This window comes from Hemibagrus wyckioides, linkage group LG27 (assembly GCF_019097595.1).
Source record: "Hemibagrus wyckioides isolate EC202008001 linkage group LG27, SWU_Hwy_1.0, whole genome shotgun sequence".
In the NCBI taxonomy this organism is placed as follows: Eukaryota; Metazoa; Chordata; class Actinopteri; order Siluriformes; family Bagridae; genus Hemibagrus; species Hemibagrus wyckioides.
Window position 1 is genome coordinate 14,180,365 of NC_080736.1, and position 14,772 is coordinate 14,195,136.

At 38.5% G+C, this 14,772-nt stretch overlaps 1 protein-coding gene across 2 annotated transcripts in view; it reads left to right on the top strand.

Annotated features, from left to right (window-relative positions):
• Positions 1-869: 869 nt before the first annotated feature.
• Positions 870-14,772, top strand: part of filip1l (filamin A interacting protein 1-like) — a 37,895-nt gene continuing 23,992 nt past the window's right edge. For both annotated transcript variants that reach the window (XM_058381347.1, XM_058381350.1), the window contains exons 1-2: positions 870-1,103; positions 11,774-11,871. The gene's annotated coding sequence lies outside the window, so the exon portion shown is untranslated. The remainder of the gene's footprint in view (positions 1,104-11,773; positions 11,872-14,772) is intronic.

Below are 14,772 nucleotides of genomic sequence, written 5' to 3' on the forward strand. Positions count from 1 at the left end.
TGTCTGTATGGACCTCATATTAACTGCAGGGGACCTGTCTTAATAAAATAATTTTGTCTTGGCCTCTTAGTTCCAGTGAAGGGAAATTCGAATGCTACAGCCTATGAAAACAGCTTAGAAAACCATGCGCTCCAACTTTGTGGAAAAGGTTTAGGGAAGGCCCACATATGGAAGTCATGGTCAGAGGTCCACATACTTTTGGCCATATAGAGTAGATAGACAGAGAATGTAGTGATCTCCTGAAGTTTCACTAGTGCCGCATGTTAAGATGTGTGAAAAATAGTAAAATATCATATAATAAATGATCAAAATAGATGTGGCTTGTTTGAATGTGATTCTAATAATATTTCAAAATAGCAACACACACAATCTGTTTATTTTTTTTTATTTTAAGTTTACATGACTTTAAATCCAATCTTTAAACTTAGGTGAACCATTTGTACATTAGAGAAACTAAGAGGAGACTTATTTTCTTTAATACTTTTATACCAGCTGAAAGATTTGACCTTTCCAATAATAAAATAATGGCCATAACATAATATTTAGCGGTTTGCATCAGTAGCTGCTGCAAGAGCCCTGAATTGACACACTTGGAAATTTGGATTCTCTGGGGATTAATTTAATGTTTTGACAGCTGTTTACCACTAACATTTTGAAATGCTTAGTGGTTTTTATCTCTACACAACTGATGAAGGATTTTTGTCTAAATAGTCCTGTTTATTTCAAACTGTTCTTTCACGTTACAACAAAAATTGTTATTATAATCATCATTACTGAAGTACACTGCAGTATTTCTAGTGTGTGTGTCTGTGTGTGTGTCCATGTTTGCACAAGAGAGCAGAGAGAGCCTGTTAAATATAGTGGCATGCTTGGTTAGGTCACTTCTCTTTATCCACTCTCCCTCTTCATTGCTTTGCTGAGCCTTTCTTCCTCTGTGCTTTCTTCCTTCTTTAACCATTTTTTTCATGTTTTTTTATTCTTGGATTTTTGCTTATCCATTCAAACTCACATTCTTCAAAAACCACCAGGATCCTAACTCCCACCCTATCTTTAAGAGGAAATCTGAGGAAGAGACAAAGAAGAGCAGAAGAAAAGAGGAAGTGGTAAGCATTTTGTAAGACTCCATATCAGAATATACCATATGTGCAGTACACAACTGACCGTATGTGCAGCTATGAATTATTTGATGCTCTTGACTCTCAGAGGTAAGACTGAAAATATTACAAAAGATAAATACGCACTAATAGCACTAAATCAGACCCAAATATGCTTAGTTAAATTCTTCTTGAGATTGCTATGGCTGATGCAGCATTGCTTTTTCAACTTTAAACCATGGAGTCACCATGACACATACTAGTTAAGAAAAGTGGGTTTTCTGACTCCAATGGCTTCACATGCGATTTACTGTAATTAGTATATTGGTTGTACTCAAGTTTTTTATATCCCACATAGACCTACATACTCTGTAAGGTGGGGGAGGGAATATATGTGTCATGTTTCATCGCCCAGGCTTGGAAACCAGTGACTGATTTATCTTGACAAGAATCTGGTTATTCTGTCCATGGGGAACTGACATAACAAGCCACAAACAAGGCACATTCCACTTCAGTTAATCTGGTCAGTGAACACAATCATGAAAACCTGTTGGTTATTTTCAGAAGTAGTAATTAAATTACAGAAACAAAATTAAACCAAAATCCTTAATGAGGTGCATTGTACATAACTATTTGCATTTCCCTACTTATTATTTCAGTAAATGTACATTGAAATATTATGTAAGAATATTTATGTCACTACACCTTATAATGTACAAAATGTTTACATAAAATTGTGAACATGCTGTAGATCATCACTTTAGTTACATTTTTAGCATCAGTCACTGTTTGGAGTAAGTTACAGTTTGTAATTTGTTATGACAGTTTGAATATTTGTTATGTGGAGATCTTAATTCTACATTTGAGTGTGTCAGTCCAATATCAGCATTGTTAACATTCAGCATTTCAAATAAGGTCCACTGGCCAAAATTAATTGTTAAGGACATACACCACAACAATAGTAAGAATAAAGAAGTTACTGAAACTGAAAGAACAAATCTTTGGGAGTTTTAGAAGTATAAATTGGGACAACCATGCTAGCCAGAGTTCTATTCCTGTGACTATTGTGTGTCATTTTTAAGATCAATCTGGTAAATAGCAAAGTACGTAATTTCAAATCTTTCTTTGATGTAAATTGATGTTATAGGTAGAATCCAGATATAATAGACTATAATTTGAGGACATGAGAAAGGGCATCAAAGACATGGATATCAGCTCAGATGTTTTATAATTCAAGTGTGTTTTACCACTTATCTTGGGTGTGCTTAAGCTAGTACAGAGTAGAGAAAGGGCATCAGAGACAAGTGCACACAGAATACCCTGTGTGGGTGAAGCACAGTTTTAGATCAGGGATCCTGTTTCCAAGAGTAGGCTAGGGAAAAGGAGCTATATTTATAGTGCTGAAATAGTTGTGATGGGTGCTAGTGTGCCTGAGAACAAACTGTTTTTTTCTCTGTCTCCCTTCTCTGTTTCTCTTCTCTCTTTATCAAATGTTCTTTTGTTTATGATGGACACAAACCCAAAAATAATTTTTTGAGAGGTAAGATTGACATTTGCAAATTAATTCAGCAAAGTATATAAAGTAGTACAAATGCAGAAATCAGTTGTATAAGATCTGTTAACTAATGCCAAGTTCACACTGAAAGATTTTAGCCCTGATTTTCAGGCGACGACAGGTTTTGCGAAATCACTGACAAATGCCCGAAATCGGAGGCAAATTGGAGCTTGTGCACATGCAGTGTGATTTAGCAAAGACACAATCTGAGAGAATCCGACTACTTTGAAAATCGTGCGGTGTGAACTCGGCATTACACAAAAGGATAATGAATAAACAGTGCTTTATCACTACAAGTTTTTCTGTGAATCACAATTACTTTTCCATACGTATGTTTATTTGTCTTACAATTACGAAATTCCTAGAGGAGTTTTCGACACAAGTCAAAAGTAATCTTCTGGGTGGAAAAAATAACATATTTACAGTTTATTTACTAAAGCATAAATGGTTGCTGCAGAAACAAAAGATTTCCAAGCAAGTGAAAATAAACCTGTGACCAAAGGATGGTGGACACCTGACTATCACACTCATACATCATATAGCACTTTTGTTGGAAGCACACAGTTATATTATTTGTTTGTCATATGCCGAGTTCACACTGCACGTTTTGCAAATTCGCCAGATCACCTTTGTTTTCACACTGCGTGACTATATGGGGAGCATTCAGTCTCCAGAGAACACAGCACTGTGTTCACAATGCATGATGGATCGGTGACAAGAGGTTTCACACTGCATAACTTCACAATAGGAAGAATCGCGACAACTCTGTCTGGTCCGCAAACTACGTTTCACAATGAAACACCCGAGAAGTGGTAAAAAAAATAACGCAAGATCACACGTGAGATCAGAGTTCTCGCGCAAGACTAGAAATGGAGCCACAAAAAAGTTTGCGATCCAAATGGTTAGTGCGGGGAACAAGGATTTTGCGCTCTGCATAATTGAACAAATGAATAGTTTTTCAATGTCAAGCAAATGTTTCTGCTTTATTTCTGTTTGATGTAATTGTAAATATATAACGAAATTCATGACATTTTGTTCTGATAAAACCTATAAACTCTATTGAACTATAATATTGTGCTCCAACCAAAGCCGTGCTTGCTGATACTGTGGTCTGTAACTCCTTCCCGAGGTTGGTGTTCAACAATGATCCACCGTGTTTATTTGGCACACTCAAATCAGGATACATGAATGATGTCCAAATAAGTAATTAAATAAATAAGAATACTCAATTTATGATTAGCACAGAATATACTATACATGTAATCAACAGTATCAAATATTTGAAACAGCTGACTGATGAATGAACATAAGTGAATACAGTGGTGGGCCGTGCATTTTACAACTACGCCTTCACTGGTGCCTTTCCTAAATTAATCCACCATGGGCGTTGCTAGGCCATTTTCCATTCAGTTCTCCATAAACTGTACACAAATTGGTGATGGCCTCAGTCCCCTTTAAATTTCATATGGAAACTCCGGCAGACTTCGGCTCTTCCCTGTCTTTCAGCGTGTTCTTCAATCCACAAATCGCGGCGTTGCAGAGCGAGGATCAGAGGACGTGTGTGTGTGTGTGTGAGATCAGGACTCGTATTTGGCTTGTTCAGTACTCAAATGTTATACACATCTATGCAATACAGTGGAATGCTAAAATAAGTTTACCATACTACCCTGTTAGTCAAACCTTATTTATTTATTTATTTATTTATTTATTACTATTATACCCTCATTGGGGGCTGAGCCCCCTTAAATGAAAATTCTAGAATCTCCCCTGGACACCACGGCAATAGATACTAATCAGCCGTTAAATAACAAAGTAAAAAAGAAATTAGGCTACAGTATTTCACACCTCACAAGGAATAGTCAATTTTATTACGGTTACTTTTTGCAGAAAAGACATTCTTGATGCCGTATGCAGAAAACTGCAATCTCCGGAGGACGCAGCATCCGAAATGAGATGCAGCGAATATAGAAACAATGTATATGTGCGGTTCGCTGCCTCTGACTACTCCAACTATCCAATCAAAGGACGGGAAATTGCTGACGTAATTGTATGCCTGCTAGATGGCCCCAGTGACGCTAACTCAAAATCTAATTGGTTAATGGAACAATTGCATTGCCACGTATTTTAAGCTACGGGCACCTGCACTATTGATTTTGAAGACCCTTAGGGCAAATTTTCACTCTGGTGACTCATGATGTCAGCCACTGGCTGAAATATGATTGGATAAATACTCTCATCATATATATATATATATATATATATATATATATATATATATATATATATATATATATACACTATATTGCCAAAAGTATTCGCTCACCCATCCAAATAATCAGAATCAGGTATTCCAATCACTTCCATGGCCACAGGTGTATAAAATCAAGCACCTAGGCATGCAGACTGTTTTTACAAACATTTGTGAAAGAATGGGTCGCTCTCAGGAGCTCAGTGAATTCCAGCGTGGAACTGTGATAGGATGCCACCTGTGCAACAAATCCAGTCGTGAAATTTCCTCGCTCCTAAATATTCCACAGTCAACTGTCAGCTGTATTATAAGAATGTGGAAGTGTTCGGGAACGACAGCAACTCAGCCACAAAGTGGTAGGCCACGTAAACTGACGGAGCGGGGTCAGCGGATGCTGAGGCGCATAGTGCGAAGAGGTCGCCAACTTTCTGCAGAGTCAATCGCTACAGACCTCCAAACTTCATGTGGCCTTCAGATTAGCTCAAGAACAGTGCGCAGAGAGCTTCATGGAATGGGTTTCCATGGCCGAGCAGCTGCATCCAAGCCATACAGCACCAAATGCAATGCAAAGCGTCGGATGCAGTGGTGTAAAGCACGCCGCCACTGGACTCTAGAGCAGTGGAGACGCATTCTCTGGAGTGACGAATCGCGCTTCTCCATCTGGCAATCTGATGGACGAGTCTGGGTTTGGCGGTTGCCAGGAGAACGGTACTTGTCTGACTGCATTGTGCCAAGTGTAAAGTTTGGTGGAGGGGGGATTATGGTGTGGGGTTGTTTTTCAGGAGCTGGGCTTGGCCCCTTAGTTCCAGTGAAAGGAACTCTGAATGCTTCAGCATACCAAGACATTTTGGACAATTCCATGCTCCCAACTTTGTGGGAACAGTTTGGAGCTGGCCCCTTCCTCTTCCAACATGACTGTGCACCAGTGACCAAAGCAAGGTCCATAAAGACATGGATGACAGAGTCTGGTGTGGATGAACTTGACTGGCCTGCACAGAGTCCTGACCTCAACCCGATAGAACACCTTTGGGATGAATTAGAGCGGAGACTGAGAGCCAGGCCTTCTCGTCCAACATCAGTGTGTCACCTCACAAATGCACTTCTGGAAGAATGGTCAAAAATTCCCATAAACACACTCCTAAACCTTGTGGACAGCCTTCCCAGAAGAGTTGAAGCTGTTATAGCTGCAAAGGGTGGACCGACGTCATATGGAACCCTATGGATTAGGAATGGGATGTCACTTAAGTTCATATGCGAGTCAAGGCAGGTGAGCAAATACTTTTGGCAATATAGTGTATATATATATATATATATATATATATATATATATATATATATATATATATATATATATAATATTACACTACTGGAAGCAGCACAACCAAGAGAAAAGCTATGAAATGTAGTGAAAAGACTATTGGGAAAAATTTAATACACATTCATGGAGAAATATATTAAATATATTAAAATGCAAGTCAGTGATTCAGATCACTGCTGTTTAGGCCAGCAGAGAAGGCCTTGCTGGCCCTAACGGCCCACCATTGAGTGAAAATGATATTTATAAACATACTGGAGAGCCATAATGTAATGTTGTTGGTATACAACAGACACTCTAAGGTGGATAAACAACATAATACAAAACCTGTGCAATTAAATCTGTGCACTATGGATGCAACTGATCAGTCGACTTGGAGACTTTAGCAAACCTTTAGGTTTGGACAGGGTGAACACAATAAACTCAAGTCAAATCAAAGCTTGAGGTGCTATAATTTTTTCAATTTTCTTTTTACAGTTTGCCAGCCAACACCTAGAAAAGCCTCACAGCTCCTGGTGCAGAGTCAGGTTCAAAATTGAACTTTATAGTCACAGTCATAAACGCTATGTTTGGAGAGGAGTAAACAAGGCCTATGGTGAAAAGTACACCATCCCCACTGTAAAGCATAGTGATAGATCTTGTATGTTTTGGGGCTGTGTGAGCTCCAGTGGCACAGGGAGGTTAGTCAAAATTGATGGCAAGATGAATGCAGCATGTTATCAGAAAATACTGGCAGACAATTTGCATTCTTCAGCACGATAGCTGCTAATGGGAAGCTCTTGGATGTTCCAACATGACAATGATCCAAAGCACAAGGCCAAGTTGACCCTCCAATGGCTACAGCAGAAAAGGTGAAGGTTCTGGAGTGGCCATCACAGACTCCTGACCTCAATATCATTGAGACACTTTAGGGAAATCTGAAATGTGCAGTTTGTGTAAGACAACCAAAACATTTACAGGAACTGGAGGTATTTTGCCAAGAAGAATGGGCAGCTATACCACCTGAGAGAATTAAGGACCTCATGCACAATTATTACAAAAGACTGCATGCCATCATTGAAGCTAAGGGGGCAACATGCAATATTAAGGACTAAAGGTATGCAAACTTTTGAACAGGGATTATTTCCTCATTTTCTTTATTGTCATGTTTTGTCTGATGATTGTGCCCTTCTGTTAAGTCTTACATATGAACTTGAGTTCTGTAAGAAATAAAATAAATTTGTTTTGCCTTCTCACTTATGTTTTCTTTATAAAATGGTACACGGCTTGCAAATTCTCTCAAGGTATGCAAACTTTTTTGAACATAATTGTATGTATTTTCATTCCTTTTTTTTAATGATGAAGATGCCATCCTCAGTAAAGAAAAAGAAAAATTACTCCTTTCTTTCAAACAAGTAAAATACATGGAAACATATTGGCTTTATATTATTTCCCTTAGACTCTCTATTATCTAGAGAGAGAGAGTAATGTCCCACACAAGAAATAAGTCATCACACTGATCTTCTGCTAAACATAGAATAACTTATCATAACATTCACTTACTATTTACTGGATTAGTGTATAATTATAAATAAATATAACTTGAACATATTTATAAATTAAATATGTTCAAGTTATATTTCAGTACATATTCAGCAAATGTTCAACAAAATTTTACTTATCCTGGAATTGTGATAGTTAGTGGGTGATACCAACAATACAGTATCTGTATATATATAGTATCTTGCTCATTTGGTGTCTTCACAGTAAAAGCCATAGATAATTTACATTCTGTTATTGAAGGACTTGTATCATGGTGCTTTACAATGCTTCAAGATTGGTACCTCAGAGCATAAAACTGTTATCTGGTCTGCTGGGCACTAGTGTAAAATTTATCTATCACAGTGTATTGCCAAAACCTCATCATAGAGAAGTATCTGAATAGCTGACATGACACCCATATGATATCTTTATCCAAAGAAATGGTATTATGATTGTAGGACCTCACGGCAAACCATGCAGTGATAGTGATATTAGAACTGCGCAGGAGCAAAACCATGAGACCAAAAAATTCCATGGGAGACTCCCAAACCTTTACTCCAAGGCCACCTAGGCCATGAAACAGAGGTCCTGTCAAGATGTCACCAGCATTTAAGAATAAGGATGTGCTGAAGGAGGGACTGGAGTAACACCAAAAATATCACAGTGCAGTCTCAAGCATTCTTACTTTACCCTTTTCTCTGAATCTTTATCAAGCTTCAATAGCTTATTACAAAAATGTCTTTGTAGTTAGACGCTAAAGTCTTTGAAGCAGCCTCTGGTTTGATCATATTCTTCAGATCTCTGTACTCAGATTTGACTAGAACCTCCTGACCACTGATGACACCACAATACCCTCCTCCCATTAAACTAAGGCAATGCAAGTAAGACACCACCCAACACTTAACACTCCCAACAGCTGGTGCAGTAAAATTTATGAGCTTTAAATCCTCAGTATTCTGTAATATTACTTTCTTTTTCTGTTTGCTTACATGTGTGTATATCTGTTAGATTAGCTTTGTGTACATGTGTTAGATCAGTTTTTATGTGTGTGTGTATATGTGTATTTATATGTTGTTGAAGTAGTTTCTATGTAGTGGTTTTGAATATCATAATAAAGTAAAATAGTACTGTGCATTAATTCATTAAAGTTCATTCTACTTTAATTCTTTAATTTTAATTCATTAATTCATTAAAGACCCTAAGCTTGCAGACTTCATAATAAGATATTACTGTCAGAGGCCACAAGAGTTATAACTTCTCAGAATTAAAGCACACTCTCATGGAATTTTTACTGGACAAATAGATTGGAAATAAAAGATACAAATAAGATACAATGTTGCAAAGTTGTTATCATTGAATTCTGATAATATTTCCCTTATTTAATTAAGTAATTATTTAATATTCCCTAAGAGCTACAGCTTTCTTTACACGGTTTGGTGGAGAGTAACACTTGCTAAATTATTCTAAATTTCCTACTCTAATCTAGCCATGGGGGTCCAGTTACTTCTGTGCCGGTTCCAAGTCTGGATAAATAGAGAGGGTTGCATCAGGAAGGGCATCCGGTGTAAAACATTTTAGAGAGTGAGAAGATGCCCGAGGAATGTAGAAGAAGTGTATTAGTGCCGATCTTTAAGAGTAAGGGTGATGTGCAGGTTTGCAGCAACTATAAGGGGATAAAGTTGATAAGCCATACAATGAAGCTATGGGAACAAATAGTGGAAGCTAGGTTAAGGAAGGTAAATTTGTGAGCAGCAGCATGGCTTCATGCCCAGAAAAAGCACAACAGATGCAATTTTTGCTCTGAGAATTTTGATGGAGAAGTATAGGGATGGCCAGAGAGAGTTGCATTGTGTGTTTGTAGACTTGGAGAAAGCGTTTGACAGGATGCCAAGAAAAGAGCTGTGGCACTGTATGAGGAAGTCAGGAGTAGCAGAGAAGTATGTCAGACTGGTGCAGGACATGTATATGAGTGGAGCAGGACAGTGGTGAGGTGTGCAGACAGAGGAGTTCAAAGTGGAGGTGGGACTGCATCAGGGATCGGCTCTGAGCCCCTTCCTGTTTGCTATGGTGATGGACCAGTTGTCAGAGGAGGTCAGACAGGAGTCTCCTTGGACAATGATGTTTGCAGATGACATTGTGATCTGTAGTGAGAGCAGTAAATCTGGAGAGGTGGAGGTTTGCTCCGGAGAGAAGAGGAATCAAAGACTGAGTACATGTCGAAATAAGAAGATTCTAAATTCCCTACTCTCTAGAGATTAGAAGCACGCCATCCAGACAGGTTTGGCATAAAAATATTGAAATTGCTAAATGTGGAGGTTTCATATATGCCTATGAACATTGTTTAACTTCATGATGACCTAGTGGCTTCATGAATCCCTAAGGGGCTTACTGTTAATGGTCTAAGCTGGAACCACTCTTAGTGAGATACTGACCTACTCGCCACATGGTGGGATGAAAGGAGGGCTAGCTATAAGGGATAGATTAATAGCACTGCATGAAAAGGGATGCACCACACTCGATACCAGCTGTCCATAATGTTTCAGTGCAAGTGTCTTCCCACTGTTATCCACACTGTGTGATTTGCTGGGCTGACAAAATTTTAAGCTTGCTGATACCAGAGTAACTCCTGTTACACTCCCTAGGCTAGTTGGCCCGTTATCTAGTCCAGTGGTTCCCAAATTGTGTGCCGAACTGGCTAGGGGCAGAATCTCATCTTTTTTCCAATTTAAACAGCCAAAAATCGTACCATATAATAACCTTTTACAGCATATATTTAAAAAATATATCAAAACACCAACATAAGAGCATGTCCAAACGAAAATAAATAAATATAAAACCCACTGATATATTTCATAAACATTTAAAGTTTAAATATTTATTTAACGCCAAGGATCGCCCTTTAAAAGGAAAGAACCGTTAAAGGATCGCCCCGCCCGCTTCTCCCAGCTCTTCCCTTTGTACTGGTGTGTGCTAAATGTTATATTTCATGCAGTGATTCACAGTATAGGGCAAAGATTGATAAACGTATAAGTTTGAACAAAAGATAAAGCAGAAATGTCACAGCCAAGAAGACCGACGGACATCAACCCGGAATATTTCACCACCAAAAAATAAATAAAATCAGGCGCTACAGTGAAAACTACCTGGCTTTACATGGATCGGAGAGCAAGGAAATAACGAGAATAGTATAATAGCAACAGACAAACGTAACGGTTTCAAGGCCAAGAAATACTGAAAAATAAAAACATCGACATGATTCCCGAAACAGCAGAGGACCCGCTTGTAAGAACAGGAAAGGTTTGATTATTACTTCCCCGCTGTTGATGAAAACTTTGACTGGATCTGTGATGTTGCCAATCAAAGCGCAAGAAGAACTGGCGGAACTCTGTATGGATTGCACTTTAAAATGAACATTTGGAGACATATCTTCTAATTTTGGCTGCATGTGGGACACGAATACCCATCTATCTCTGAATGCGCTGTCAATGTGCTGTTGCCGTTTTCAACTTCTTACTTGTGAGATGGCGTTCTCATCCCTGGCATACGTGAAAAACAAAAAAGGTCAGCACCTGTCAGTGAAGCACGATCTACGAGTTGCACAATCCTCAATCTTCTCCCATGTCAAGAGGCTGTGCTCGCAAAAGCAAGCACATATATCCCATTAAAATGCCCGCGACACAGTTCCATACACAGACATTTTAATTTGATTTAAGTTATAAGGTCAGGTTTGAAGAAAACATTGGGTTTTAATGAGAAACCAAAGAAAAAATGAATTTGAGTAGTTTAATTTAAAGAGTTAATTGTTTGTTCATCTGGATTTAATTTTATATATGTATGTACGCATGAACATTTAGTTTAATTGAGTTGGGATGCCATGGAAAAAAAGACGCTACAAAGGGGTGCCCTGCTTTCAAAAATTTGGGAACCACTGATCTAGTCATCCAATGTTTGTGCTGCCCTGTGTATATAGGTTTACCCCCCTCCATGATTGCATGCTCATACCACTTAATTGTGTCTTTTGTTTTTGGTTCTTGTTTCAGGGTCATTCCCTCGACTCTGCTGGTCAAACTGTATAACTTTACTCAGAACAACACACTTCCTCTGCCGGCTTACCATTCTGGATCCATCTCTTCCCCAGGTAAGCCATGCACATGCACCCAGCCATCCACTTGATGCAAAAGTGAACTGTGCTGGACACAGTGTTACACACACACACCCACACCCACAAACACAACAGAGAGCTGGTCTCAACAAAGAACTGAACTCAGCTGGACACACACACACATACACACACACAAAATTTGTCTTGTTTACATGCACACGTCACTTGTTTACATGTCACTTTAAAAATAACTTGTTTACATCACTTTAAGTAAATGTATCTGTTATAACTAAAATACTTCTGTTAGTTGCTGCTATATTCACTGTCCTAAACCTGTTTCTATCCTTCTTTGCACCCACTTGCTCAAGAGTCGGCATCATGTGTCTTGTTTTGTCATCCTGTGCACTTATGTTGTATGTTTAGTTTTTTAAAGAATGCACCTTGTAGTAAAAGTTAAGCTCTATGTTTGTCCGTCACCTGTACTTTGTTTTTGTTCTGTGTAGCACCTCTGGTCCAGGAGGAATGTTGTTTCACTTCACTGTGTACTGCATAAGCTATATATGGTTGAAGTGACAAATAAAGCTTCTTTGACTTTGACTTGACTTGAAAAAAAGAAAATGATATTCTTTAGACCAGTGCTTTTATTGATCCATGGTCCAGTTCTGATGCACACATGCCCACCGTGGGCACTTTTGGAATGGGCATTCTGACCGGCCTGTAGCTATACACAACAAACTGTGATTTACTGTGTAAGGCCTTTCTATAATTGCCAGTATTGTCTTTTTCAGCGATTTGTGCTACAGTAGCTCTTCTGTAAAATCAGGACAGACAGGCTAGGCTTTGCACTTCACATGCATGAATGGCAACTATGACCCACCTACAGATTGCCCTTTGTTGGAGCATTTTTATAGGTACTTATCACTACATACCTGGACCACCCACAATTTAAGCCCAGCCATTTTGGAGATGCTCTGAATGAGTCATCCACCAAATCCTTATGAAAGTTGCCAGATACTTAAGCTTGCCCATTGTTCCTACTTCCAACTTCAAGAACTGACTTATTTACTTCATCTGTCAGTGGTTTTAATGTTATGGCTGATCACTGTATGCATTTGTCTAGTGTGTGATTGTAGCCCTGTACTGATGTTTTTGTTACTACATATATAGCAATAAATATTTACATTCTTTAAATGTAAAATTCACATCTTGTGGCCTTTTTGGTGTGACTAGCTTGAGTATTCCCAAGGCTGTGCCAATGTGATGAGGCCAGTTCTCTATGTTTCAACTTCAATCTGAATCTGAATCTGTCTATATTACATGGTCTCTGGTTTTCAAGGTGTGCTTCCCTACTCTATAACAGTGTAAGTTTATAGTTCACCGTAGCACATACAGAAAATCATACCTTTTATACAGTCAACTAGAGTCCAGATGTGTAGTACTAAATTGTTCCTTGTAACATTTAATCTATTATTAAATAAAGGCCTCATAAAATATTGTCAACTTGATTAGCATTTCATTAACATTTTATGAGGTAACAGGTTCAAGCCTAAAAATTTTTGAAAAACAGGCTTGCCAGAGCTGCTGTCTTGGTATTGTAATTAAAGCAGTTTTAGCAGTTCTAAATCACTGAAAATAACATTCCAGTAAAATACTTAGTTAAATACTTTTACTTTTAGCATACATAATGCTAGTTACACATGTAATTGTGCTTCTTCAAACACCTCTTAACAACCAGAAGGTGGCCTTTAACAACCAAACACCTTGTGAGTACGTACACATGATTAGAGCTGAGACATCTTGTCCAGGGTGTCTTTGTAAAATAATAAATAAAAAAGTAAGTATATTTAGCTGAACTAGTATGTTATCTGAATAACATGTTGGTTTGGTATTTCATTAACATTTTTTTTTATATATTTAATTCTAAATGTGTATTGTTGTTTTATGTTAAAACAAAAACCCTGATTTCATGCACTAATTTGAGAATACTTGCTTGACACTGAAGGCTTGGATTGGCCATGTAGTATTACTGTTTAATTGTGCCTTTATAATTTATTTTGAGCAGTTAAAAGGGAGAAAACTTTCTACTGAAAAGAAATAAATATTTTTAAAAAATGACTAATGTATTTCATGATATTATTGCTTATATACATTGATCAGGCATAAAATTATGACCACCTGCCTAATATTGTGTTCTTCCCCCTTTTGCTGCCTAAACAGCCGTGACCTGTTGAGGCATGGACTCCACTAAATCCCTGAAAGAGTGTTGTGGTATCTGGCACCAAGATGTTAGCAGCAAATCCTTTAAGTCCTGTAAGTTGCGAGTTGGGGCCTCCATGGAGTGGACTTGTTTGTCCAGCACATCCCACAGATGCTCGATTGGAGTGAGATCTGGGGAATTTGGAGGCCAAGTTAACACCTCAAACTCGTTGTTGTGCTCATGAAACCATTCCTGAACCATTTTTGCTTTGTGGTCCTGTTGAAAGAGGTCATAGCCATCAGGGAATAACAGTTCCATGAAAGAGTGTACATGGTTTGCAATAATGCTTAGGTAGGTGGTATGTGTCAAAATTAACATCCACATAGATGGCAGGACCCATAGTTTCCCAGCAGAACATTGCCCAAAGCATGACACTGCCTCTGCCGGATAGCCTTCTTCGCATAGTGCGTCCTGGTGCCATGTGTTTCCCAGGTAAGTGACACACATGCACCTGGTCATCCACGTGATGTAAAAGAAGACATGATTCATCTGACCAGGCCACCTTCTTCCAGTGCTCCAAGATCCAGTTCTGATGCACATGTGCCCATTGTTGGCACTTTCGGCACAGCATGGGCACCCTGACTGGTCTGCGGCTCTGCAGCCCCATATGCAACAAACTGTATGCACTTGTGTATTCTGACACCTTTCTATTAGAACCAGCATTAACTTCTTAAGCAACT